The 25,441-nt window shown below is 41.2% G+C and overlaps 1 protein-coding gene across 4 annotated transcripts in view; it reads right to left on the bottom strand.

Annotated features, from left to right (window-relative positions):
• Nucleotides 1-21,893, bottom strand: part of CDKL5 (cyclin dependent kinase like 5) — a 269,903-nt gene extending 248,010 nt beyond the window's left edge. For 2 of the 4 annotated variants that reach the window (XM_075854017.1, XM_075854018.1), the window contains exon 1: nucleotides 21,696-21,892. The gene's annotated coding sequence lies outside the window, so the exon portion shown is untranslated. Of the gene's footprint in view, nucleotides 1-21,695 lie in introns of all 4 variants that reach the window. The other 2 variants (XM_075854016.1, XM_075854020.1) reach the window with 2 other exon arrangements.
• Between the last annotated feature and the right edge of the window lie 3,548 nt (nucleotides 21,894-25,441).

Here is a 25,441-nt window from a genome sequence, read left to right as displayed (position 1 = left end):
AAGTTAAACAAATATAAAATTTCTGCATTATATATATTATTTTTTATTCGGGCCCCTTCACATAAATCTGGCCCTCCTGTCACTCTTCCCTCCATATGAGGGAAACTCACGAGAAAACAGAGCCCATAGTGTACAGGGCCACAGTTGTTACAACAGACGTTTCCCTTAACCGGACAGAAAAACATTGCATGCAGAGCTTCTTTGGCCAGCTATGAACGCCGAAAAAAGGTGATGTTGGTGTTCTAGAGTCAGTATAGTACCTTGAGTCTGTTTCTTACCATTTAACACCATCACATCTGTGATGACCAACGGTAGGTAAGGGAAATTCAACCCTACCAGTCTGTAGTCAAAGGAAAAAAATGTTACGTGACAGCTTAAACAGGAACTATATTACACTTCGGAAGCAAAACCCATTTGTTGGCCTTGAGAAGTTCTCTACCGCCTAGAAATTATATCTCTTTATTATACAATATGCAAAGGTAACAAATTCAAATCCATTTTGGAAGGATATGATGATATTTATCATTAGAAGTTTATGATCTGCCCCACAATATGTTCCATATTATGTTTTACCTATTAAAAGTAAGACTTGTTTGGTACTGAAAATATAATGTGCAGCTGAAGGGGACATCCGAGCTAAATCATGGATGGAGAGCACGCAGATGTCTTTATGAGCCAACTAGACCACTCTAGAAGCCAATTATACACTTTATAGCCACAGAAAAAACTTTAAAGAAGTTGTCTGGGTTTTGGCAAATGAATGGTTTTTTTTTTGTATAAAAAAAATGATACAATTTTCTAATATACTGTCTGTATTAATTACTCACGGTTTTCAAGATCTCTGCTTGTTGTTATTCAGTAGAAACCTTCATTGTTTACTTCCAGCTGATAAAATTCTGTCCATAGTCATGTGATGGACAGACAGGTGCTGGGATCATTAGAAGACACAGCTCTTATACACATACTGTAACTATCACATGACCATGGACAGAATTTCATCCCGTGGAAGTAAAACAATGAACATTACTACAGAACAACAAGCAGAGATCTTGAAAACTGTGAGGAATTATACAAAAGAGTAACATTAATTTACTGAAACAGACCACCCCTTTAAAGTATACACTGTCTTCCTTCTCCTTAACTATAGACTAATGGGCACCACGTAAACAGGCAGATACACAGCACCCCTCAATAGTGATAGGGGTGGCAGGGAGAGCACTTCCCTCCTGAATACAGTAAACTCACGACTATGAATCTGCTGTATTCTCGGTTTGGTACGATTAGCATAATGGCACAATACTATTGCAGCAGACCCGTCCCTATAATATGCGGCCTTAAAGAGGACCCATCACCTCTCCTGGCAGGTCTGTTTATGCTGCGGAATTTCCCAACAGAATTCCGTTACGGAAATTCTGCATATTTATGCTACGTGGGAACCCAGCCAAAGAATTGATGCTCCAGAATTGTTATTTCATGAGGAATACATTTACTTAAATAGACAGGAGAGGTGACAGGTTCTCTTTACATGGGGAGGCCGTCTTAACAGTTTGATCACCTTGTTCGTTCCTAAATGTATTTTTATTTTTCTCAATAATTGCCGCTACAAGAGTTATTATAGATAAATTTTGGGTGTTAAAGAGGCTCTGTCACCACATTATAAGTGCCCTGTCTCCTATATAAGGAGATGGGCGCTGTAATGTAGGTGACAGTAATGCTTTTTATTTAAAAAAAACGATCTATTTTCACAGCGTTAGGAGCGATTTTGGTTTATGCTAATGAGCTTTCTTAATGCCCAAGTGGGCGTACTTTTACTTTCGACCAAGTGGGCGTTGTACAGAGCAGTGCATGACGCTGACCAATCGGCATCATGCACTCCTCTCCATTCATTTACACTGCACTAGCGATATAGATATATCGCTATGTGCAGCCTCATACACAAACCCTAACATTACTACAGTGTCCTGATAATGAATACACATGAAATCCAGCCTGGACGTCATGTGTACTCAGAATCCTGACACTTCTGACTCTTTTCTGTGAGATTCCGGCAAGTGAAACCAAATCTCGTTTAGCTCCGTAATCTCGCGAGATTTGGTTTTACTTGCCGGAATCTCACAAAAAAAGAGTCAGAAGTGTCAGGATTCTGAGTACACATGACGTCCAGGCTGGATGGTCATGTGTATTCATTATCAGGACACTGTAGTAATGTTAGGGTTTGTGTATGAGGCTGCACATAGCGATATAACTATATCGCTAGTGCAGTGTAAATGAATGGAGAGGAGTGCATGATGCCGATTGGTCAGCGTCATACACTCCTCTATACAATGCCCACTTGGTCGAAAGTAAAAATACGCCCATTTGGGCATTAAGAAAGCTCATTAGCATAAACCAAAATCGCTCCTAACGTTGTGAAAAAAGATTGTTTTTTTAAATAAAAAGCACTGCTGTCACCTACATTATAGCGCTGATCTACTTATGTAGGAGACAGGACACTTATAATGTGGTGACAGAGCCTCTTTAAGTCAAACTATTTTAAGAGCAGGAACACAAATCTGTGCATTAGAGTAGGAGCACACATCCCAACCACAAGCCAATGAATACTAAACAATAATAGTCACTTGGCCACTCGTCATTAAAAATCAACAGAATTGTAAAGCTAAATTCCAACTCCGTGCAGGATAATCTGCATATATATCTTGAAATAGCGAACCTGGATGTATAATAATTCAATAAACTGCAGGTAATCCATACCCAATAGATTCGTCTGATGTTTGAGATTCTAAACTACCTTTTAATCCTACTTGTTATTCTTTCCAAAATGATATCAAATACCTTCACATATATCATTTAACAGGTCACGTTGTCATCTTCTGATTACAGCGCCAATAGTAGTAGCATGTATTTAATGAAGTATTTGAGAAGCACAAAATCACCACTCCAGTTAAAGATTAAAGAATCCTTTACTAGTGGAACAACGTGAAAACTGATGAAGAATAAAGACCCTTTTACACCCGCCAATTACTGGGCAAACGAGCGGTCACAGAACACTCGCTCCCTATAATTGCCTGGTGTCAACAGGGCAATGATCATCCAATGAAAGAGGAATTGCTCGTTCGTCGGATGATTGCATCGTTTTAAATGCCTAACTATTATCGTTATCGGCAGCGCATCTTCCTGTGTAAACAGACGTGATGCAGACATGATCAAAATTTATGGGGACGAGCGATCGTAATAACGAGTGCTCGTCCGCATACATAGCTCCTTGTGAAAGGAGCTAACGAGCGCCGATCAATGAGCGGTCTCGTTGATCTGCGCTCGTTTACACGACCCACGTTGGACCGTATAATACCAGCTTTACTCCCCAATCACATTTCTTGATTTAACAGTGTAAACCACCACTTTGAAGGTGCGTACATAACCTAGTGGGTCTACAATGAAAAAGTAAGCAATCTAAGTTTTTCCCCTTTTAGCTAAACCCCACCCCCCATAGTAACTTCACGGCTGAATTGAATTATAAGTCTGGGTTCACACTGAGTTTTTTGATGCAGAAACTGCGCCGCAAAACCGGTCGAAAATGCCTCCCATTGATTTCAATGGGAGGCGTATTTTTCCCGCGAGCGGTAAAACCGTCCCACGGGAGAAAGAAGGGACATGCCCTATCTCCGGGCGTTTACGTCTCTGACCTCCCATTGACATCAATGGGAAGCAGAGAAAGCGAATTTTGCGGCGTTTTATGCCCGCGGCGCTCAATGGCCTCGGGCGAAAAACGCCGCGAAAATCGGCGTGCAGGGAGAGGAAAATCTGCCTCAAACTTCCAAATGAAATTTTGAGGCAGAAATTCTGCCTGCAAAAAACTCAGTGTAAACATAGCCTAAGGCTATGTTCACACGGGGTCTTTTGCCGAGTTTTTTGACGCGGAAACCGCGTCGCAAAACTCGGCAGAAACGGCCCGAGAACGCCTCCCATTGATTTCAATGGGAGGCGTCGGCGTCTTTTTCCCGCGAGCAGTAAAACTGCCTCGCGGGAAAAAGAAGCGACATGCCCTATCTTCGGGCGCTTCCGCCTCCGACCTCCCATTGACTTCAATGGGAGGCAGGAGAAAGCGTGTTTTCTGCCCGCGGCGCTCAATGGCCGCGGGCGAAAAACGGCGCGATCATTGCTATTCACACGGAGTATTTTGGGGGAGGAATATCTGCCTCAAAATTCCGTTTGGAGCTTTGAGGCAGATATTCCTCCCCCAAAATACTCCGTGTGAACATAGCCTAAGGGATTAGGAGAAGATACAATCCTGTTTTCTTGCCATATTTCTGCAAGCCAGAACTTTCAGGAACTTGCAGAAAGTCTTGCAAATTTACAAATAGATGCTTAGATTATGCTTGTGATTTCTAATTCCTCTAGGCTTAATATGCCTTTAAAGACAATTCCTTAATATGTTAAAGGGATTGTCCAATAGTTAAATATTACATTCCTCTGTTAGATCACGCAAAACTTATTTTCAATGTAAATAAGTTTTAAAAAAAATGTTCCGTTGTTTCGATATTGCTGTTAGAACCTGTTATGGCACCACCTACTGTACTTTTAGTTCTCTTCTCAGAAAGTCCACCTAATGTGTTCACTGCCGGTAAAAATCAGCTGCTTCTTATTGGCTGGCTTGCACAATAGTAGGAATCCCTCGCCCCCCCCCCCCATGTACAATAAGGTACGGGTGGTGAAAATGAGCTAGAGGGCACTGGACAAATTAGGTGGATATTTTGTGATGGAATCAAAAGAGCATAAGGGGGCGCTATAACAAGTATGCAAAAGCAATACCTACATACAGGAGAATTTTTTTTAAATGATTTAAATGGAAAAATATATACTTATTGAAGGAGTGTTCCCTTTAAAAACAGGAATAGAGAAATGGTCCGCACTCCACTTTGGTAATGGTGGTGCTCGTAGAAAGGCAGTGTTCCAAATGTAATTAAAGAAAAGAATTGCAGGAACTCACCAAATATTAAGGACGCGTTCTTTTATTTTTATGCACCATATTTTTTTTTCCACTGAGATTTTACTTTGCCTTTCTCGGGATCAAAAAGATAGGTCTGAGTAAGGGTGAACTTGATGGACAGACACTATATGGACAAAAGTATTAGGACATACCTCTTAATCATGGAGTTCAGTTATTTCATTCAGTCCTATTGCTACAGGTGTATAAAATCAAGCACCTAGCATTTGTGAAAGAATGGGTCGTTCTAAAGAGCTCACTGAATTCAAGTGTGGTACTGTAATAGGATGACACTGTTGTAACAAGTCAGTTTGTGACATTTCTTCCCTCCTAGATATTCCACAATCAACTGTGAGTAGTATTATTGCAAAGTGGAAGCGATTAGGAACCACAGCAGCTCAGCCAAAAAGTGGCAGACCACGTAAAGTTACAGAGCGGGATCGCAGAGTGCCGAGGGGCATAGTCCTCAAAAGTCGCCAACGATCTGCCGGATCAATAACTGCAGAGTTTCACCCTTCTCTGGCATTAACATCAGCACAAAATTGTGCGGCCGGAGATTCAAGGCATGGGTTTCCATGGCCGAGCAGTTACATGCAAGTCTTACATCACCAAGCACAATGACAAGTGACGGATGGAGTGGTGTAAAGCACACCGCCACTGGACTCTGGATCAGTGGAAACGTGTTATGTGGCGTGATGAATCATGCGTCTCTAGCTGATCTTCATCAGACCAAGTCTGGGTTTGGCCAGGAGAACGTTACGTGCCCGACTGCATTGTGCCAACTATAACGTTTGGTATAGGAGGGATAATGTTATGGGGTTGTTTTACATGGGTTGGCCTAGGCCCCTTGGTTCCAGTGAAGGGAAATCTTAAAGGGGGTTTTCCCCATAGTCATTTATCAACTATCCACAGTATAGGTGATAAATATCTGATCGCGGGGGGTCTGACCACTGGGACCCCTAACTATCACGAGAACGGGCTTACCTTGCCATTCCTGGGAGCCCCCATAGGAATGGAGCGGTAGTGCGAATGCTCGACCACCGCTCCATTCATTTCTATGGGGCTGCCGAGCGCTATGTTCGGCAGCCCCATAGTAATGTGGCCGATTAAACATTTATCACCTTTTTTGTGGATAGTTGATAAATATTGATTATAGGAAAACACGTTTAATGCTTCAGCATACCAGACAAAGTCATTTTGGACAATCGTATACTTCCAACTTTGTGTGAACAGTTTGTAGAAGGCCCTTTTCTGTTCCAGTGTACATAGCAAGGTCCATAAAGGCATGGTTGGGTGAGTTTGGTGTGGAAGAACTTCACTGGCCCACACAGAGCCCTGATCGAACACCATTAGGATGAACTACAATGGAGATTGTGATCCAGACCCTCTCCTGCAACATCAGTGTCTACCTTCCAATACACTTCTGAATTAATGGACAAAAATTCCCACAGACACTCTCCAAAATCTTGTAGGAAGACTTCCCAGGAGAGTGGAAGCTGTTTTAGCTGCAAATGGGGGACCAACTTCATATTAACATCTATGGATTAAGAATGGGATGTCATAAAAGCTCTTGTAGGTGTAATGTGTAGGTGTACCAATTCCTTTGTCCATAGTGTATGTGTAACTATGTAGCGAAGGAACTGGTGCTGTGAAAATCCTGAAAATCATTAAACAGGATTTGCGCAAATACAGTCAAAAATCCATTATTGACGACACTGGCCATTTTTGGATTACAATAATAATCTCGCTGGAACAGATTTCCCCAGTCACATAGATCACCATGCAATACATACAAGGGTGGACAAAATCCAGACTAAGAGCAAGTTCACCACTGCAGGAGACAACCAGATTTTTGTTTTTTAGTGGTCTTAATTAGACATCAAAAAGTTATGCCTCAAGTAACAAATTTTAGGTGGGATATGTTAAGGTCTTTACACATATGTAGCCAAACAGTTCGCCAGCAATATCTATTCTAGATAATGATAAATGGAATACATGCCCATAAATTAGAAATCGAAACATAAAATTAGCTTTAAAATGATTGAGAATAAACGGAATTCAGCATCTTTTTATTTTTACGATGAAAACATTGTCACAATCATCACTGAAGATTAACAGGAATATCTGTGCCGAGGTCAATAACGGTGGTAAGTCTGACACATTAAAATCAATGAAACCTCATAACGCTTTCTACAATGTAATGCCGGCTAACATTTGAAATACACAATAATCTCCAAAGCCATTAAGAGTTGTTACATTAATTGAATTCTATTTGACACAAATCATTCCACTGGCATCACATTTTAACATCATATTCAGCGTTTAATTATCTGAAAAGAAACCAATTTTCTTCTTAAATGCAATCCGAAAGTTTTCAAAAGTATCCTTTACATTTATAAATGTTCAGTTTTGTAGTAGATTTCACAGCTTATATAATAAAGTGAAGGAAATAGAACCAATGAATTGTAATATATGGAAGCCTATTCCAACAGTCATAAAAACGTATGCACTCTCCCAATTGATACATAGAACAGACCTTTGTAATGGTCATTGATAAGGTTCACTAAAAAAAAACAAAGTGCCATTAACTAATACGGCAATCACAGGAGCTGAAGGTGCTCCTGTATCTACATTTTAAAAATTTAGGCCTTGTTCACACATAGCAGATTTAATGCCGATTTTGTATGTATTTTTTAAACCAAAACTAGCAACGGAACCTAAACAGGAGAAATATATAAAGGATTTATTATTAAAGGGGTTGTCCAGGCTGGGGGCTGTTCTTTATTCTGATGACCTATCCACAGGATAGGTTATGAGTATATAATTGGTGGCACCGATCAGCTGCCTCCGATCGCCGGTAGCTATGCAGGGTCGGTGCCAGAAGCAGATGGCTCCAACCACTTTACAGAAGTGGTGCTACAGAACTGCAGCTTCAAGTAAATAGGAGTAGAGCCGCAGTAACCCATCACAGACTCTATACATTGGTCGGAGTCATCTGCTTCCAGCACCGACCCTTCATAGCTTCCAAGGCCTGGAGGCAGCAGGAGCAGCTGATCGGTGCAGGGTCTGTGTGTCGGACCCCCACCGATCATATACTGATGACGTATCATGTGAATAGGTCATCAGTATAAAAAACAGCCACAAAACTGGATAACCCCTTTAAAGTGTCTCCTCTCCATAATCTAATTTTGGCTTAGGCTTAAAAAATACATGCAAAATCTGCCAGCAGATCTGCAGTGTGAACAAAACCTTATGATACTTTAGAAGCAGGAAATTTGCTTTATTACAACATCTTATAGTTGCCCTTATACTAGGAGTTTTGTTTGGTGTCAGATAACCTATAGGGGCTTTTTCACACAGTGAATTTTTTGTGCAGTTTCTGAAACCCCAACCAGGACTGGATCGTAAAGGGAGGGAAAGTAGAAAAGGAAAGATTCTACTTATCCTCTTTTTTGAATTCACTACTGGTGTGAATATATTCTTAGAGATTTCTTCAGTTGCAGATACAATTTGTAATCAAGAAAGTCTTACTTACAGCAGTGAATCTACCAAATACTTCATTAAAGGAGCACTCCGGTGAATTTGGTTTTAACGAGGCCCCCATTTGGAACGTACACGTAGTCAAAGGTAGGGCAGGTCTTCCGCTTACTGGACACTTTGTCGCCAATTTTCTATGAACCTGGCCGTCGTTATGTCATGTGACCGCAATGTGACTGCCTGATTCAGCGTCTGTTGTGCGCACCGGATGTCACTTTCACTATGCATTCCTAGGAGACTCATATTGAGCATCTCTTAGATCATTCCAAGGTTTCCGTATTTACAGTAATCTTTCCTCACTTTAGTCACCTATTCATTTTAAGGGCATGTTCAGATGTGGATTTTCTCCATTTTTTATTTGCCGAAAATCAGCAACAATTTAAAGTAAAATACGCCGGAATGGGGTTTTCAAAAACCCATCTACATGTAGTGGAAAAAATCCTCTTGGAAATCAGGGCGTGCTGTGAATTTTCTAATCTGCAGCACGCCCATTTTCATTGTGGATTTCACCCATTGCAATGCAAAAAGTGAAATCCACCACATCTGCATTTACTCTAATATTATGCTTTCCTAAAGATAGCTCACAGTGTATACTGTAAAGGCAGAGGAGACTATGTGAAGATTTACACAGCAAGCAACAGGGAAACTAGGAGGAAAGTTGATGGGGCACACACTATTGATGAGTCATATGACAGATTTACGGCTGTATAGAAGATCTGTGTGCTCTATCGAAAATGGTAGGGACACTAAGCAGAAATGTAATCAGGGGCGCAAATAGGAAAGACTTGGCCCCATAGCACACTCTTGACCGGGCCCCCCCCCCGGGTGCCACAAGCAGCCCACCTTATAAATAGTGCCCACTGTAGAATGTGCCATACAGCCCTCCTGTAGACAGTGCTATATAGCCCCACCTATAGACAGTATCACACCCCATTTGTAGATAGCGCCCTCACCTCCCACTTGTAGATAGTGCCATACAGCCCCCACTGTATATAGCGCTATACAGCTCCACTCCCTTGTATATAGTGCCACACAGCCCCCCCCCTTAGTAGATTGTGCCACACTCAGCCCCCTGTAGATAGAGCCACAGCCCTCCCCTTTGTAAATAGTGCCATACAGTTCCCCCATGTGTATATTACCACACAGCCCCCCCCCTTGTGTATAGTGCCACACAGCCCCCCCCCTTGTGTATAGTGCCACAAGGCAATGGTGCATCCAGAAAGTTGTATCAGCCAGGGAGATGTAATTCAAACATGGAAAGGGGGGAATATAAATGAGTTTATAAGGGAGGCTGCTTGTGGCCCGGTCAAGAGTTTGCTATGGGGCTCAGTCTTTCCTAGTTACGCCCCTGTGTCCCACATATGGCCCACCCCTGTAGAGAGTGCCCTACATATAGCCACCCTGTAGCTAGTGCCCCACAGGTAACCCACCCCTGTATATATAGTGTCCCACATATAGCCCACCCCTATAGAAACTGCCCTAAAAAATAGCTCCACTTAAGATAGTGCTCTACATATAGCCCACCCCTGTATAGTGTCTCACATATAGCTCCCCCTGTATATAGTGCCCCACATATAGACCCCCCTGTATATACTGGTCCACATCCCCACATATAGACGCCCCCCCCCGTAGATAGTGGCCCACATCCTCACACATAGACCCCCCTGTATATAGTAGCCCACATATGGACCCCCCTGTATATAGTGGCCCACATCCCCACATATAGACCCCCCTGTATATAGTGGCCCACATATAGACCGCCACCCCTGGTAGATTGTGCCCCACTATAGATAATGCCAGTCACAGTTTTATTAGAAAAAAAACAAAAAAAACTTTACATACTCACATGATCCCGTTCCCGCGCCGTCCAGTGGCAATGCAGACCTGCTCTCTTCTGAGCAGGTCTGCTGGAGCTGAACGACGCGTCGTTCAAAGGTGCCGATTGGCAGGGCAGAATGACTTGCCCCGTCAATCAGCACCTTTCAAGCATGGAAGCACATCATCACGCTGCTAGTGTCGTTGAAAGGCGCTGATTGGCGGGGCAAGTCATTTTGCCCCGCCAATCAGCATCATTGTAAGACGCTGAATGGTCGGGCCATTCAGCGCTAAGGCATGTATTTGGCTGTCGCTAGCACCGGGGCCCCCTCCGGTGCTAGCGACGACTACGGGCATGAGAGGGTCTGTTTCGCCCAGCCCATACTTGTTGGAGGCTCGGCGGCGCGGGCCCCGTAGTAGCGGCGCTACCGCTGTAGCATATGGATTGGGGACATGTCGGCTGACGGCACGGGCCCCCCTCAAGCCGCGGGCCCCGTAGCAGCCACTATGGCTGCTACCGCGGTAGTTACGCCACTGAATGTAATTGTACATGCTCAAAGATGAATGTAAAAAAAGTTACGTACCTACATGACCTGTTATGTACTAGGTCGCTGCCCTAAGAAATGTCTAATTCCATATAAAAAATAAAAAAAAATTCAAGAAGAAACAAGCCTTGTTTTTAACAAAGAAAGACAGCAAGAATGTCGCCCTTCTAGTTTTAATACAAGTAAATAGTCACAGGAAATCCTCTTATTTATAAGCTACATTGTAAGAGCAGGAAATGACAAACAGTAAGTGAACAGTTACAAATATAGCGCACTGGTTATACGTACGGCTTTTTCTTGTAAGTTCAGGGCCAACATGGCAGTAATGTGCTTAAAGAGAGACCTTTGTCTTTGCAGATAACCCATCATAAATACTAACGGTTCACTTGTTTCTGTTTCTTTAGAGAACGCAATAAAGTTATTCAGAATCATGCTTCATGACTAAAGTCGCTCGGCATTTATAGGAGGAGTCGAGATGGTTTCCTGAACGTACGCTTAGGGCTAATGCACATGACAGTGTGTGGCGGCAGAGTCCTGGCCGTGATCCGTGGAAAGATAGGACATGTTCTATTTTTCCACAGATCTGAGAGTCGGGTCCGTTATTCACCCATAAAAAACGGCCTGAGTGGCACTCGGTATAGTGCAACTGGGCTAAGGCTCTGTTCATAATGCCATCATAGCTACAATTCATAACAGTCATGACAGCTTTCATGGATCTGTTTCTTGAACAGATCCTAACTAAGCCAATGATGGATCCCATTGATGAAACTCTGTCTTATAATGTGGTCTACCAGTTTTCCGTTGGGGATCCAGTATTTTTGATAGCAAGAATAGTACTACATTCATTTGCATAATGAAAAGAATATAATTGAAATGTGAACAGAGCTGAACTCCGTGATCAATGTTTATGGGTTTATCGACATCCCTTCTCGTTGACGTGCTGGGCCTTTCAGTCTCCTCCATTGTTACCAGGAGTATTTGATATAGGATCCAAATCGATATAGACGATCTAGAGTATAGTGTAGAGGATAAATCTGGCATTTTTCCAAACGGTATCGGTATACATAGAACTTATCATTACCAATTAAATCTGTTTTTAAAAAAAAAAAAAAAAAAAAAAAGACTCCAAATACTCTTGTTATTAGACCCCTTGAATCAAGCAATACGAGTTAGGATATGATTGAACTAGAAATAATGCACATGTAGGAAAAAAAACAAAAAAACAAGGGTAAGGGAAAGATGCCGGAACAGAGGAAAGAAAACGTTATAGTGGGAAAAAGTTTTTTTAAAATATTTACCATCATGACAAAATTGAAACAAAATCCTTAAACTACACAGAAGTAGATATAAATCATATAATTTCTGTCTCTACCGGCATAAAACATTAGTAAATGCAAGCCCCATGTTCCATTACGCACAACAGACATCCATTCATTGCACATTACTACCATCTGGCAAAACCATTAATGTAATGTTTTCATAACTACACTCTTCGCTTCCCTGTATATGCACCTATGTCAAAACTCTTTCCATCTAGAGAAAAAAATAATTATATATATATATATATATACACACACACACACACACACACACACACACACACACACACACACACACAGTGTTAAATACCCATCCGTATGTTACTACATAGAACAAGTGCAGAGAACGTATACTTAGAATTAGCTTTTCTAATTTGTCATCCTCCTGAGCAGAACACATTGGCGGACGATAACGTGGACTAATGCTTCAATAACTGCTGCTCAAGCTGCATTAATTACTGAACAACATTTTAAGATACTGGTTGACAGATTATTGAAATTAGAGCCAGAAACCAAGTGACTCACGGCAAATACAGACGTAAGCATGTGATCTAGAATAATTCTGCCAAAAAATACGTACACCAAATGATTGTATCTTCGTGAAGACAGAACATAACGAGATAGAAAGAGTAGAGGATATTTTACTGGTGGGATCACGGTGATAAATCTGGTCTTATTAGACGGAGATATTATCTACAGCAACATATGTTATATAGATCTTTCATTGTCAGTAAAACAATGGCACCTCCATGCATTAGATGTGGTTTCCATCACTTGTTTTTTTAGCAACTGCTAGAAAATCTTATATCTTTTTTTTATGATAATATGACAATTGGCAGTATTCATTTCTATTAAATCCTATGCAGCATCTCCCCAAACCTCCCACTCAATACACACACAGCACATAACTCACAAGGTTTCTTGTTCAGGCACGTTTTCCCTTTTTTGCCTATTTTCCATTTTGCATAATTTGTGCAGTCTTTTCATAAGTTCTGTTGTCTGAGGGAGAAAGACCTGAACAATCCTGTGTAGCATGGAGAGACAGTACATTGTATGGTAGGTAGATCTTTAGACCTGCGACTTAAGGCTTGTACAGACAGCAATTTATGTGGTCATTGGGATGCTTAAAGCATACCTCCGGTGAAAAACAAAAACTTCAGTCCTCTTAGATCCTAATGTGCTGTACCTTCCTACTAATTCCCGAACAGCAATACATATATATATTAGATCAATATAAGAGAATGGAGTTCAAGGACAAACTTTAGGCTCAGTCGAGGGCTTATTAGCAATATCAGTCAATGTCACATTTTGTAGGCATCTATCAAACTGCTCGTTGTCCTTATATCTCGGCCTATCGGCTCGTTGTCATAGCTTGGCCTATCTGCTCGTTGTCCTTATATCTTGACCTATCTGCTTTCAGTTCATATCTGTGGGTAGATCTTACAGTAGGCATTATTCATGGGATATCGTTCCACTAACCAGAATACATATTATATCTTGGCCGATCTGATCGTTGTCCTTATATCTTGGCCTATCTGATCGTTGTCCTTATATCTTGGCCTATCTGATCGTTGTCCTTATATCTTGGCCTATCTGATCGTTGTCCTTATATCTTGGCCTATCTGATCGTTGTCCTTATATCTTGGCCTATCTGATCGTTGTCCTTATATCTTGGCCTATCTGATCGTTGTCCTTATATCTTGGCCTATCTGATCGTTGTCCTTATATCTTGGCCTATCTGATCGTTGTCCTTATATCTTGGCCTATGTGATCGTTGTCCTTATATCTTGGCCTATCTGATCGTTGTCCTTATATCTTGGCCTATCTGATCGTTGTCCTTATATCTTGGCCTATCTGATCGTTGTCCTTATATCTTGGCCTATCTGATCGTTGTCCTTATATCTTGGCCTATCTGATCGTTGTCCTTATATCTTGGCCTATCTGATCGTTGTCTTTATATCTTGGCCTATCTGATCGTTGTCCTTATATCTTGGCCTATCTGATCGTTGTCCTTATATCTTGGCCTATCTGATCGTTGTCCTTATATCTTGGCCTATCTGATCGTTGTCCTTATATCTTGGCCTATCTGATCGTTGTCCTTATATCTTGGCCTATCTGATCGTTGTCCTTATATCTTGGCCTATCTGATCGTTGTCCTTATATCTTGGCCTATCTGATCGTTGTCCTTATATCTTGGCCTATCTGATCGTTGTCCTTATATCTTGGCCTATCTGATCGTTGTCCTTATATCTTGGCCTATCTGATCGTTGTCCTTATATCTTGGCCTATCTGATCGTTGTCCTTATATCTTGGCCTATCTGATCGTTGTCCTTATATCTTGGCCTATCTGATCGTTGTCCTTATATCTTGGCCTATCTGCTTTCTGTTCATTTCTGTGGGTAGATCTTACAGTAGCCATTAGTCATGGGATATCGTTCCACTGACCAGAATACATATGTGTATAAAAAATAAGGTGAACTGGTCTGTAAATGAACAGTGTATAGGTAATCTCGAAAAGTACAAAAGCAGAAAGATTGCAGTCACACAACTATCTAAGTCAGAATTATTTTCTCATGAGTAGAGTAGGAGGTTTTTGAAAAACCATGGAGGAATTTTTCGGAACAAGAGGAATTCCTTCAATTACATGATCAACCATGTGCAAAACAATAAGCAGGAAAGATTAAATGAAAGCACAAGAGAATATTTACTAGGAAAACAGACTTGACTTTAGGAAATTGCAGAAATTATCATATAGAATAGACTGGAGTTCACTTTTTCTACCAACCTTCATTATTGAAATACCCAATAAAATAATCCACACTGGACGACTCAGGAGCCAGGCAGAAATTTTTATTACTAGCAACTTTTTGGATTATTGTTCCCTGAAAGTTCTGGGACACGAAAACAGTTAAACTGACTTGGCTTTCTCCCAAAATACATTGTCACACCAGTCCACAGCCCCATTAACTTTAGTGGAGCTGAGGTGCAATACCAGAGACAACCAATGGACAGGTGTGGCGCTGTTTCTGGAAGATACGAGCCATATTTTTTTTTAATCGTGTACAACCCCTTTAAAATGGCATCATTTCTAATCCGTAAAAGATTTTGTCAGCACTAAAATAAATGGCCTATGACTTACTAGAACAGTAATAAATGTAATAGCTTATGTATAGTATAAAAATAATACTAAGGCTCTGTTCATATTAGTGACATGGCTTCCATCTACTAACGGATCCTGATAAATCTTGATGGAACGCTTTGACTTATAATGGGATCCGCCAAGTTTTTGACAGGGATCCAGTATATTTGGTGGCAAGAAAAACCCTTTACTATATAGTATTCTTGTTGTGAAATATACTGGAATCCCTGACAGAAACCTAAAAATAGTAATGTAAGACTTCGTGTCTTTCTAGGTGTTCACTGGATATAGAATGTGCTTACTATAAGATGGCGCAGCATATTTTAGGGAAATACTGAAGACTGATATTTCCATATAGTCAAATACGAATACCTAGCTACTATGAATACATTGAAATATTACATTTTCTATTCATTCATTGCTCACATTTAAAAAACAAAGCGCAAAGATCAAAATTAATATAAGGTCATTTTAGCCGGTTTACTTCTAAGCTGTAATAGGACAAAAGGTCTTCTGCTGTCATGTAGTAGCCGTGAAATGGCGTAACAAGATCTGACGGCAACCTAGAGCAACAGGTAAAGTGTCATCAACGACAACAGCATCTCAGAAACTCAAGGCACGGGACTTTATTTCTAACATGATGGAAACAACTATATTTCTGACTAATGAGAATTGATTCCATAAGAGCTGCTTAAACACACAGGATTTTTTTTCTGGCGATTTAAACTGCATGAAAAAACGCTTGTAAAAGTACAAACATCTTTTAAATGTAACCGGTCTTTTTTATGGTGGTTTTTTTTTAACTGACATTTTATAAATGCGTTATTTATGGCATTTTCGAATCTCTAGAGAGCAACCTATAGAAAAAATGGCAGAAAAAAAAAAAGACAAACCTAGAGCATGCTGCATTTTGGAGAAAACACCCCTAACCACCAAAACACTACAAAAATTTCCCAAATCAAAAATGCCACAAACTCTGTGAATGTAGGATTTCTCATATTTTACCAGAGTTTTTGGTGGGGAAAAAATTTGCAGAATGAAACTGTGAAATATGCCACTGAAAATTTGAGTAAACCCTGTATGAATCTAGCCTTAGGCCTACTTTCCGCACAGAATTTTTTGGGCGTTTTAAACGGCATCAAAAACACTTCTATGACGTAATGAGTTCCGGAAACAACGTTCCTCAGCAACCTCACCTGTTCCGTACTCCCGGTAACTCAGTGGCCGGAGAGAAGTGACAGCGTAACAAGGTTGAATGGGGGTCATGGGGCCCTGTCTAGAGATCGGTGCAGGTCCCAGAGGTCTATCGGACATTTATGATATATCCAATAAATATGTCCTGAATGTCCAAGATGAGAATACCCCTTTAACAACTATCGGACACATTAGATAGATAGAAATTTCCACCTAAAATTAAATTAAAAAAGTAAAAAAAAAAAACCTGTAAAGTCCATGAGCAGTCTGAAATTGTTGAAAATTCTATTAAGTCATTTCTTAGTTATGTCTACAATTTCCTATTTCCTGAAAATCTGAGTGACAATAAGTGTGGTCGTCACTACAGCTCCATAACGGATGTCCTGAATGGCAAACCTGCCTAGTTATGCCCTGCTATATCCCCATTCATATATGGCTGCAGAACTGGGCACATTTTCTATTCAGCATTCTGAAGAGATTGGCCCAAGATTGAAACTTATCACCTAACTACAGGATAGGTGGTAAGTGTCTGATCAGTGGGGTCTGACTGCTGGCACCCCCACTAATCACGAGAACAGGGGTCCCTGTGTTCCCCATTTGAATGGAGCGGGGGTTGAGCATACGCACTGCCGTTCCATTCAACTCTATGGAACTGTCAGAGATATCCAAATACCGTGCTCGGCTATCCTACTTTTACTATACCTATATGGAGAATAAACAAAATCCCCTTATCTATATGATGACAATGAAACCATATTTATTATGCAATATGTAGGGGGGGGGAGGGGCACATAGGCCCATAATCTACATGGTGGTAACCGTGTAGAAACCCGCCACTTAAAACAACCTAAAAATCGGAGTCTGACACACCAGACATTATTAAAACGTTATAAATTTTATGAAAATAGAACAAACAAGTTAAAAATAGAGCAAACAGTGACACACAAAGGATGGAGCTGTATACTAGAGGGGGCAATGGATATAGAATAGGTTACAGCATGTTCCCTGCATGTGCAAATATAGGGCCACAGAGGGCAAATAGAAAACATGCTCCCCACTATTCCATACATGAGAGGTATAACTACAGCAACCAATCAGTCAAAAAGACAAAGAATATGTATATATGGCATAGTCCGATGGTATAGGTATAAAATACCTAGAAAGGTCTCTGCATAGTGCAATGGACCGACTGCCCCAGACGAAATCTTCCTGCCGAAACGCGGGTCGGGGGTGTGATGCCAGACAGTGCTGTTCATAATATGGGTAAGTCGGTCCATTGCATAACGTGACATGGGGCCCAAATTGATTTAACTTAACTTAAAGAAGAACTCAAACAATTTTTTTGTTTTTTGGCCCGTTGGAAAGGCACATAATGTAAGTTGCGGTGAAGGTAATCTTCTTACCGGTGGCTGTATTTGTGAGTTATCCATTCCCTTCTGGTCCTCAGCCGTGTCATGTGACCAGCAATAGGACTCTCCAACTGCCACAGGGTCTCATGTACAGGAAGTGAGCACATCAACTGATGCTCTGTTTGGGGACTCCAACACTCCTCCTGACATCACTGTCCATATATGGACAGTGACTTCAGGAGTTTTTAGGAGTTACGGGACAGAACCATCTAATAGTGATCTGCCCAGGGACTCCAACACGGTGGAAACTCCTGATTTCCCCATCCCTATATGGACAGTGAAGTTGGGAGCTCACTGAGGTATACGCTTAACGTATACCTGTGGCAGATGCCATACAGTGGCATCTGTCACCCATAGGCTCCCATGTTAAAAACCGTATACTGTGTGGTATATGTTTTTTCTGCAGGATCCCTCAGGATGGAATAGCGTCTACCTCGCTACTCCATCCTTCAAAAAAAAGGTATACCGAAGTATACCAGCCCGACGGAGGCCAAAAGGACACTCTTTTGGTCTCCGTCGGGATAATGGAGCCCTATGGAAACGTTTATCTTGATAAATGTAGTACCTAACGCGATATGAATGGAGCCTTTTAAGAATGACTGGAGTAACGGACTTCTTGTCCACACATGGGACGCTGTGGCAGTTGGAGAGTCCTATCGCTGGTCACATGACACGGCTGCGGACCAGAAGGGAGTCGAGAACTCACAAATACAGCCACCTGTAAGAAGATTACCTTCACCACAATTTACATAATGCGCCTCTCTAACGGGCCAGAGAATAAAAATTTTGTGGGAGTGCTTCTTTAAAGATTCAGCATTATATATGTAAATCTTCCCATATCATATGGAGATGGTGAGGGATTTTACATGCCACCATGTCGGACGTTGCATGCCGCGGACATCATGTCATCACTAATTTTCAACCAAAACAGATTCCAAAAGGTAACTATTTTTTTTTTCAATCTTATATTCCCGGCAGCACAATTTTCCAGAATCTAGTAAAACTCCTTTGTTATATATTATATTTAATATGAGTGAATACTAGAGTTTATCTGCTAATTCAAGCTACAGAAAGGCTGGAAACAATGTAATTAAAGGGGTATTCTGAGCATAAGCATTTATGGCATCACCCCACCGTTCATGAGAACGGTGTCCAGTTTCTCCAGTTGTCCACATCCAAGAAGCAAGGCACAGGCCCCCTACATTCTAGCATATAAGAGGTATGGTAACCGCTGAGCAAGCTTAGTGAACAAAGGGTTTCCAGCACCGGGCAGAGGGCAGGTCCCCTCATGCCACTCACATAGGCATTTTTATATCTCGATATGCTAAGCATTAAAATGTTCTGTTTTTTTTTGTTTTATAAAGTTATGGCTGGCATCCCACTCCGGTGTGAGAGGCTGCGCCAACCTGGGGGATCGGTCTCTGTACCAAATGCGAAAACCCCGCAGCTCTAAGCATCAGAAGATATGGATTGTTTGGGGGCTAAATTCATCAATTGAGTAAGTATTAATCGGGGTGAAGATCTTACCACAGGGCTGCACAAATAATGGGGGGGGGGGGGCATTTATCCAATTCGTGATCTTTGTGTAATTCTACAGTAAATTGTCCACCTCTACTAAGCTCAACATATATATATATATATATATATATCCCTACAAGCATACGCTATTTGGCTCCACTACCTTCAATCCGTATATATATATATATATATATATATATATATCCCTACAAGCATACGCTATTTGGCTCCACTACCTTCAATCCGTATATATATATATATATATATATATATATATATATATCCCTACAAGCATACGCTATTTGGCTCCACTACCTTCAATCCGTATATATATATATATCCCTACAAGCATACGCTATTTGACTCCACTACCTTCAATCCGTATATATATATATATATATATCCCTACAAGCATACGCTATTTGGCTCCACTACCTTCAATCCGTATATATATATATATATATATATGTATATATATATATATATATCCCTACAAGCATACGCTATTTGGCTCCACTACCTTCAATCCATGGCGATACATTAAAAGAGAAGCAAATATTAGATATGTCTTCTGTCTTGCTGGTGACACATTCTACTGAGCAGTTGTTCGATTATATCGGTTTCAGGGAAAGCTGGGTATTTTTCAACATAGCCAACATTACATCTGCCACACAGGTGTCACCCAGGTTTTCTAGAGTCCTAAATAGAAAATCGAATGCAGTGTTCATTAGCGGCCCGATGATTTTCCGCTTCGGACATCGGTATAGCTGGGTCACAACACCTGTGGGGACTGTGAAGGTGACCAGATTGGTTGTCCCTAAGCTTTCCTAGAAAAAGATATAACTAAAGATCCAGCAGAATATTTGATGTGGATGTTGTCCATTCTTACAGGAACTTGAAAATTCGATATAATAAATCTAAAGATCATCAGATCCAACTACAATCTGCAGACCTGCCCAGAAATAGATGCCATCTTCATAATATTCATTTCTATTCAAATGCACAATTGTGAAGTAGCGATTTTCATGCCAACATACATCCCACTCTAACCTGAACACAATGTATCAATTCTTAGGAACTCTGTATTCTTTCCATACAAAAAGTGGCATCCAAAAAGCTACCGTGGCAGCCAGAAGTGATGTAAGAAATACTGACTATTATTGTAACCTATTTACTAACAGTATATTAATTATATTTCAACACAGAGCAGCCTACCCATACAAGTTTCTCCATAGCAGAACAAAGAGTAGGTTACAGTCAGATGTATAGCCGTCCACCCACAAAGTATACCAGCAAGCCAGGGGATTAGAAAAATACAGACATTTCAATATTAGCCTTTTTTTAATTTAAAAAAAATTATATACACACGCACATCATATATATATATATTATATTATATATAATGATAAGAAAAATTAGAATTGCATAAAGATAGATAGATAGATAGATAGATAGATAGATAGATAGATAGATAGATAGATAGATAGATAGATAGATAAAACTGTGTAGGGGGAACTCATGGCATCTCAAACTATATAATCATATATACACATAACCTTTTAAGAAACGTAGATCATCTATGAACAAGAAGGAATAGAATGATCCCCCGCAGCTTGCACAACATGTTAAAAATAGTTTGGACATGAGGACCCCCGTGCTTCCCACCCAATGTATGAATAACAATAGGTGCTTCTGCAAAGATGCCATCCTAGCATTACTCACACTACCCACCAGAGAGAGAGAAAGGAGCAGCTGTAAAAATAGGAGCCCTCTCCGGCAGCAGGCAGGTTGGTAACATCATCAGGTTGTAATGCAAATAGTAGCTGAAAATGCCACTAGATTTCAGCAATGTGAACAGAGCCTGAATAAATATGAGCTCATGCATGATGAAGCCAATCCATGCTATGCCAAGGTGGGCACTGATGCAGCAAGATGAGCCAGGCAATGGAGAAGAGGAGTGATAAGCTCAGCCTCATCCTCATTAGTGCCAATGTGACCTGGGCTCGGGGGACCATTGCAGGAAGGATGCTGTCCAGGTGTCCTTCCTGCAGATTTGGGGAGTGAGGGGGCGTAAGACTGAGATTTGATGGAGGAAAAGGGGTCTAGCGCAATAGCAATTCCGGAGGGGGTCGTATATAGGTTGCGTTTCATATATGAAGCTACTGGAGGGGATTCCAGCCCCTGGGGGCACAGGGAAGCCCAGCTCCTGTTGCTGCTGCCAGTTCTGTCACTCACCTCTGCCCGTGATCCTCTCCGCACCTCCTCCTGCTCTCCTCTGCCGCTGTTTTCCTATCGGGCATCTACTGAATACCACTAGCAAGAAGAAGAAAATGACAGACCACGCCCATCGCCATCTTTACCACGCCTTTTAGTCACGCCCCTCTGCGCCATCACCTGCCCACTCTTCCTGCAAAGCGGCGTCTCTTGATTTGAAAGACTGTGGATTTTGACCAATGGGAAGCTGAGAAGGAAAACAGCTAAGTGACTGAACGGAGAAACAACCAATTGTGAGAGTCGAGAGGCGGGCAATGCAAGGAGGAGGGAAATACTGCAGGTGTGGAATGCGGAGGGACGGGATAAGCAAGGGGAGATATAGGGGCGGAGACTAGTTTGTCTCCTAGGTAACCTTCAGAGGAGGCGTCCTGGGTGACAGGCGGAGGGTGTGGCTACCGTATAACACGCCCTCTGGATGCACAGTATAGGTGAATAACTCGAGGGGGTTGTCTCTGGTACAACAGTACTGTACGGAGATTTAGGAACGTCACCAAAGTGTTAAAATGCTTTATTATTCTTGGTGCTCTCAACAATGGGCAATCCATGTGCTGCGATGAAGGAAAATTTCTATATATACACATACATACATACATACATACATACATACATATATACACACACACATACATACATATATACATACATACATATATACGCACATACATATATACACACACACACATACACAAATATATATATATATATATATATATATATACATATATATATATATATATATATATATATATATATATATGTATATATGCATACAGTTCAAGAAGGAGAGGAGGGCTCAGTTAACTGTGATTGAACCCACACTAATATATTAGGGGATTGAATGAATAGCGGTCACCTACTGTATTCATGATCATTGTCATCACAACTATTCCCTATACAACTGGACTAGTGTAATAAAAGAGCACAGAATCCTGGAGAAAGTCAAGAGCCACATTTAGGATTTTCAGTCCACGTGGTCTCTCATGACAGATCACCCTCCCCTAGTTGTCAGGTCCTGGAGCTTTCCCATGCAGCTCATCTAATTATACTATTAAAGAGGCTCTGTCACCAGAATAAAAATGCTCTATCTCCTACATCAGTTTATCGGCGCTGGAATGTAGTTACTAGCAATGTGTTTTTATTTTAAAAACGATGTTTTTTAACAAAGTTATGGCGTTTAGAACATTTATGCAAATGAGGTCCTTAATGCCCAACTGGGCGTTTTTTAATTTTCAACCAAGTGGGCGTATGACAAAGAGGTGTATGACGCTGGCCAATCCGCATCATACACCTCTCTGCCTTACACCCAAGCTAGATTCACTGAGCAGCGTGATCTTGTGAGACCGCGCTGTGACGTCACTTCCGCCCACAGGTCTTTCATCCCTGCGTCTGAAGACAACATCTTTCGTCTCCCTCCAGGCCAATGAGAAGTCCCAGTCGTCGGATCGGTAGTAGCAGCAGCAGCCTGGAGGGAGACGAAAGATGTCTTCAGACGCAGGGATGAAAGACCTGTGGACGGAAGTGACGTCACAGCGCGGTCTCGCGAGATCACGCTGCTCAGTGAATCTAGCTTGGGTGTAAGGCAGAGAGGTGTATGATGCGGATTATTTCTATTAAAGAAGCATAGTCCCTCTTTTTAGGACAGTGGGGGCTATTGTATTGTATGGTGGAGATATGGTAATGTAGTTGTGGAAAGGGATGATCAACGGTCAGCAAAACAAGATAATAAAGAAGTTGTCCCATCAGTAGAACAACTGTCCATGAGCCCAATGGAGACCCCAGTTCTATTACCCACAGCTATAATTCATTTGTAATACTGTGTGGTATACGCTTTGATTTGTTTGTACACAGTTGTATTGAAAAGTGCTGTTGACTTTCCAGTACAGTTGGAACTACGGGATCCCGAAGTATCTTAGCTTAACGTATGCCATATGTTTTCCCATTAAAGTCTATGGGCATGTCGTATATGGGAGATTTTCCCAGCGTATGCACTGACAGAACACCATGATTTGGTGTGAATTTAGCTTTACTTTGTAAATACTATTCGTTGTTTATTCTTATTTTTAAATATTTTCTTCTTCATGGTAACCAAGTGTAAATTTAGAATTCTGCTGTTCTCATGTTTCCTTTGCCAAGGGGCTGTTCTGGCCCATGTGTTGTGGGCTGGTGTTGCATGTGTGTGACAAACTCAAGTGTTGGAGAACATGTGCTATGTCAGCTCCAGTTACAGGGGAGTAGTAAAAAAACAAAACAATAAAATAATAAAATCCACAGAGCTATTTTCTAACCTTTTGGGAGTCATGTAATAAAAAAAAGTAAAATTGAAAAAAAAATACAGAAAAAATAAAATAAATAAATAAGAAACCTTATCTGAAATCAACACATTTCTCCTAAATTGGGCATATTATATATTAAAATAACAGCGGCCAATGGCAAACACAAATATATATTTGTGATCTGTACGCCCCTCTGTTGGTGCAGATCACATGGGTATGTCCACTCACAAGGTTATATGACATTTTGAATGTTAATACTAGACCTATGCACTATGGCAATTTATTGTTATATTATTAGACTGCTACACTTTGTCCTGTGATTCTGTTCATTTGAGTTAACCTTATTATCCTTGTTAAACCTGTATTGTATAAGTATATACCACATTGTGGCATCTCTTCCTGTTTTTGTGTAGCTCATTTCTAAAATGTAATTTTTAATATATACCCAATAAAATATTGCTCTTGTTTTGACCATATAGCACTCATGTGTTCTTTTTTTGGTCTGCTAGAAGTGCTAAGCACTGTAGCCGAAAATCGAGCATTGGGGTGAGTCATTGACATTTACTAGGAAGCTGTATGTGTCTTTCTCACTGTGCTCCTGCTCCCTCTCCTCTCTCTTAGGACTTCTATGGGCAGCAGCATCTGTGTTTGTCTCTCTCTGCTACTGCTCCCTCCTCTCCACGTAGACTTCAATGGGCAGTATCTTTGTCTCTTACTCTTCTTCTGCTCCCTCTTCCCATTTCCACAGACTTCTCTGGGCTACAGCGCCTGTGTCTCTCTCTTCCTGCTCTTCCTTCCCAACTCCATAGACATTGGGGGCAGCCTGTCTGTGTTTTTCTCTGCTCCTGCCTCTACTTTACATTGACTACTATGGGCAGCCTCTGTGTCTGTATCTCTCTGCCTCTTCCTGCTTCCCTACCCTCTCCATAGACTTTTATGGGCAGTAGGGTGTCTGTGTATCTTTCTGCTCCCTACTCCTGCTCCCCCTACCCTCTTCATAGACTTCTATTGGAAGCGTTGTCTGTGTCTTTCTCTCCCTTCTTCCTCTTCCTGCTCCCCGTACTGTCTCTATAGACCTCTATAGACAGGCAGTGAAGAGACACCCCACACTTCCTGCAGTCCGTCCCCTCTGCTCTGTAGCTAGGGACGGATTTTGCTTGACAACAGGGGGATGGACAGTAGATTATAGGCAGGGAGACTTTACATCAAATTTGCATAGATAAAACAACTACATTTTAACAGTAAGTAAATGAGAAAGTTGATATATATCAGGTATACTACTAGATAAGAATAAGTTGTTTAAAAAGTTTGTGTCCATTTACATTTTGTGCAGAAATGTTGCAGATTTTCACAGCAATTTCCCCCTTTGCAATGCATATGTGGAAATCTGCTACAAATACGCAGCACAATCTGCGCCAAAATCCGAATGTAACT

Source organism: Rhinoderma darwinii, chromosome 2, assembly GCF_050947455.1.
Source record: "Rhinoderma darwinii isolate aRhiDar2 chromosome 2, aRhiDar2.hap1, whole genome shotgun sequence".
NCBI classification, from domain to species: Eukaryota; Metazoa; Chordata; class Amphibia; order Anura; family Rhinodermatidae; genus Rhinoderma; species Rhinoderma darwinii.
The sequence above is the reverse complement of the archived record's forward strand: the minus strand, read 5'-3'. Positions and strand labels throughout refer to the sequence as shown.